We start from the raw sequence: 5,148 nt of genomic DNA, 5'->3' as shown, positions 1-5,148 counted from the left end.
AGCCTAGATAGCATACTGTCTACTGAGACAGCCTAGATAGCATACTGTCTACTGAGACAGCATAGATGGCTTCAGAGTGAGCTAGACCTCCGTTTCAGACACACGGACATAATTAGGGGGTAATTGAGAGAAGGTGAATCAAATCCAGAGAAGGTGGCATATACCTGTAACCCAACACTCCAAGGGCTGAGACAGGTAAACTGCAGGGCTACAAAGAGTTCAGGGCTACCTTGAGTTTACACAGTGAGATCCTGTCTCAACTTCACCCTCCCCTGGCGCGTGCACATTGAGGCTTGTGGTGCTTGTTGCTTGTTGTGATGGCTAGTCATAATCATCAACTCAACACGGTCACCTGGAAAGGGAGTGCCCAGGGAGGGACCGAGGGACCGTCTAGATCAGGCTGACCTAAAGGTACGTCTGTGGAGGGTTGTCTTGATTATATTATTTGAGACGAGAAGCCCCACCCACTGTGGGTAGTACTCTTCCCTAGGCAGAGGACACGGAAGTGGAGAAAGCAAGCCGAGCACAGATATGCATACAACTGAATGCCACGGGACCAGCCCTTCCTGCATGCCCTCTGTATCCTCCCACTGCGACAGGCTGCATCTGAACTCGGGAGCTGAAATCCATGCTTTCCCCTTAAGTTGCTTTCAACAGGATATTTTTTATCACAGCAGCATGAAGAGAAGCAAAGACACTTATCTATGGGGAAAACAAGATGCTCGCAAGGGTCCATGGCAGAAGCAGAGAGGCTGGTGTTGCCAATTGTTACATATTCTGACTATTTGTGTATTAAGCCACCTTGATTGGCTAACTGCTCAAGTGGTAGGAGACGCGTTTCCACTCTTTTTTCTTCTGATAGCAGATGGAATCGACACCCTGTCTAGAAAGCCTGATCCTCCAAGACTTACAACCCAGTTAAATTATTGAGGTTGTTAAGTTTCTCATTGAAGCTGTTGGCTAATACAGTCACTGTGACCTGTATGGTGTGTTTTACCAGTTGCTGCTACCTAAATGTTACCATTCTAAAGTCCTAGCTTTCCCCAAAGAAAGTCTGGGTGCATAGGAACTATTACCCACAATGGCATTGATCAGATCTGCACAGGGGGCCAAACTGCGAGCAGAGCCAGGTCATTGCCAGCCCAGCCTAAGACCTGGCCCAGTTGAAGCCCTTGGCTCTTTCTCTGCCATCTCTCTTTAACCCAGCCTTTATTTGTGAGTCTACAGGACACACAGGATAAGAACAGTCCATGTTCTGGACACATAAACAATCAAATGGGAGCACACTCGAGGTTATCTCAAGGCCCCTGGTGCCCCTGGTAGCGAAATCTGTTTCTGTGTTCAGAGATGTATCTGTCAGTCCTGGTGTTTGAGTGTTTGTTTGGTTTGGTCCTTTGTTTGTTGTCACTTATGGAGAGGGGGATGGTGTACATTCATGTGAGCCCAGGTGCCCGCAGAGGCCTGAAGAGGGTGTCAGATCCCCTGGCGCTGGAGTTGCCTGCAGTTGTGAGCTGCCCAGTGATTGTCCGGAAATAAACTTAGGTTATCTGCAGTGCAGGAAGCGCTGTGAACTGTGGAGCCATCTCTCCAGCCCCTTGAGTGATTATAGAAGGCTAATTGGGCCTGCTCCTTTGTTCCAGGCTTTCAAGCCAGATAAATATTCCTTTCACCCTAGGGACACACTTACATATTTATCTTTTGAAAAAGATTGAAAGAGCATTCCATGAGTTTAATGTCAGCAGCAGGGTTTACTGGAGGACTTTTACACACTGTAGCTTTCTATATTATATTAAAATCTCCACATTTTTTTGAGACTAGCATCTTCAAGGGCTGGAGACAAGGAGGGATTTCATTTTATTAAGATTCCTGGGGATTCTGATGAGCACTCATTGGGAGCACGGAGCTTTGGAGAGCCCTCTCCAGTGCTTCCGTCCTCCCCATTTCTCAACTCTTCAAAACTGCCTATCACTCAGAGTCTGGATTGTCTAAATGTTTCATTCATGAAATCGTCTTTCCCTCTGTGGGAGTCCTTCTAAAACATCTAGCATGTTCAAGTATCTAATGTTTTCAAACCAGTCGAGGGCTGGGGAGATGGCTCAGTCAGTAAAGTGCTTACCAAACAAGCATGAGGACTCAAGTTCAAGCCACAAAAACACATGTAAGAAATGCCGAGCATGGGAGTGTTTCTAGTCCCTGAAATATGGAGGTAGAAACAGGAGGATTTCTGGGACTTGCTGGCTAGCCATCCTAAGCTATTTGACCAACTCTGGATCAGGGGAGACCCTGTCTCAAACGGTGGGTGGCTTCTGAGTACAATATCTGAGGTTGGTCTCTGGCTTCCACAAGCCTGCATGCACATATACATGTACACCTCTGCACACATGCACTTATGCACTATTACACACAAACACACACACACACACACACACACACACACCTGGACCCTATTGTATCTATTTCCAGCAAGGCCTGCCTGATCACAGGCAGACGGCTTTCCAAGCTCCCTCCTTCCCAGCTCAGCCCTCTGCATCCTTGGATGCGTGTGTCAAGTAGACTCTGCCCTGGATGCTTGGTGGCATTGCCTCCAGCCTCTTCTGGCCTCTTGGGACCCTCTTTCCTTGGCCTTGGGGACACCATGACCTTTCACAGACACTCTTTCTCGAGACCGACCCTGCTTCTTTTCCTAGCTTACTCTTAGGGTTGGTTTGGTTTTTGCTGCTGTGGTTGTTGCTGCTGCTGCTGTTGTTGTTGCTGTTTCTGCTTTTGTTATTGTTGCTGCTGCTGCTGTTATTGTTGCAGCTGCTGTTATTGTTATTGTTGTTGCTGCTGCTGTTGTTGTTATTGTTGTTGTTGCTGTTGTTGTTATTGCTGCTGTTGTTTTTGCTGTTGTTATTGTTGTTGATGCTGTTGTTGTTACTGCTGTTGTTGTTGCTGCTGCTGTTGTCATTGGTTTCAAGACTTTGTTTTTTATTTTTAACATTAAGTACATTTAAAAGTAAAGAGAACAGTATAACAAAAGCGGGAGTTAGTTTCCCTAGGCAATAAGGACTGAACCCATAATGAATCATGAGCTGTTTTCTTAGCACACATGACCCCTTCCCTGAATGAATAAAGTAACCCTTCCTACCACTGGGCCATGTTGGTTTAAGGGAACATGCATAGGGTATGTGGACTCTTCACCGACTTGACCCATGATGCAATTAAAAACAACCAATCCCAATAAATACTACCCAATCTCCACTTTGTTCCCTCCATAGGATCCATAAACCCCACTGGGGCAGGCCAATGAGCTTCTATTCCTCCCTGGAACCCCCTTTCCAGAGTTCTTTCTCACTTTTCTTATGAATCTAGGTTTGTTCTGCCCACTCAAGAAAGAATCCATCAAACCTGCATTATAGCAATTACCATGTGACCCATGTGGCAGTTGTCCATTGCCCACCATATTGTTAAACTATACCTCATTTATTTTTTTCTCCGATCCCTGGATTGTTCTGAAACACTTCCCAGATACCATTCCACTTGGTCGGGAAGTGTTTGATTTCGTAGATGTTTATAAAATAAGCGTGGAACTTTTTCAAAGTAAAACCAGAAACACAGTCTCACATCACCAAAAACAACTGCTAAAGTCCCCTACAACAGATTCTATTTTCACGGTCCCTCTGTGGTAGTTCTCTTCAGCAAATGGAATTAAAATCTGAAAAGAAACAGAGACTGTGATTCACCATGTACCCCTTCAGCCATTCTGTTCTTACTGCAGTATTTCCACTGTTCCTTGTATTTATCCTGAAGACTCCCCCAAGCAATACACGACTTTGCCCTGAAAAGTTTCACAAACTCTGCAGACTGGTGATGGCATCACTGGGGTCTCATAATGTGTTTCTCTCTTCTTAAGTCCCCTGGAAGTGATTAGCTCCATCTCCAGAGAACTGAGCAGATAACAGTGGCATCTGAATTCTCCGCAGGAGCTTGTCTGCTCTACTCTGCCCTTGGTGATGCTAACAGACCAGACAGATGGCCGCTGAATTCAGTAGGTGACTCCTGTCGCCTGTAGTGCTATTTTGATTATGTTTTAACAAATAAAGCTTGCCTGAAGATCAGAGTGCAGAGCTAAGCCAAGGGGCCAAGGAATGGTGACACACACCTTTAATCCCAGGATTTGGGAGACAGAGGCAGAGGGATCTCTTTCCTTTCAAGGCCACCCTGGGCTACACAAGATTGAATCTGCTTAAAAGAGAAACAGCTCACACAAAGGCGACCCCCGCAGCGGGGATTCTGTGCCTTTAATCCCAGTACTAGAAAGGTAGAAACAGGAGAGACATGGCTTGCTGGAGAGAGGAATATAAGGCAGGAGGAGACAGGAGCTCTGTGCAGTCTGAAGTTTGGTGGGGACAGTTGCAGTCTGAGGTTTGGTGGACAAAGATGTAGTCTCAGGACAGAATCACTCTATCGGACTAAGCGTTGGTAGAGGTAAAAGAACTCTCAAGAGGCTGGCCTCTCTGATCTACAGAATTAACCCCTAAATCTGACTCTGTGTTTTTATTATTAATACCAATTAGAATTTGTGCTATAGTCGCAAGTGATTTTTTTTTTTTTTTTTTTTTTTGCGACAGGGTTTTTCTGTAGCTTTGGAGCTTGTCCTGGAACTAGCTCTTATAGACCAGGCTGACCTCGAATTCACAGAGATCCACCTGTCTCTGCCTCTTGAGTGCTGGGATTAAAGGCGTATGCTACCACCGCCCAGCTCACACATGATTTTTATAAGTATTTTCAATTGATAATTGTCTTTCAGAATGGGTTTAGTCATATGACTAAGTAGAAAAACCAGAATAGGGGCTGGAGGGATGACTTAAAGGTTAGAAGATCTTGATGTTCTTGCCGAGGTCCTGAGTTCAGGTTCCAGTGCTTATGTCAATAGGTTCACAATCATCTGCAGCTCCAGCTCCAGGGATCTGGCATTTCCATCTGTGGCTACCTGCATTCAGGTGCACCTACCCCACATACACACACACACACACACACACACACACACACACACACACACACACACACACACCTAAAAATAAAATAAAGCTTTTCATAAAAAGAGAAAAAAAATAGCTATTTTTATCCTTTTTCTCAGAATTCAAATAGTAGAACAGTTCTCTACTA

Source organism: Microtus ochrogaster, chromosome 4 (assembly GCF_000317375.1).
Source record: "Microtus ochrogaster isolate Prairie Vole_2 chromosome 4, MicOch1.0, whole genome shotgun sequence".
NCBI lineage: Eukaryota > Metazoa > Chordata > Mammalia > Rodentia > Cricetidae > Microtus > Microtus ochrogaster.
This window is presented reverse-complemented; position numbering follows the sequence as displayed.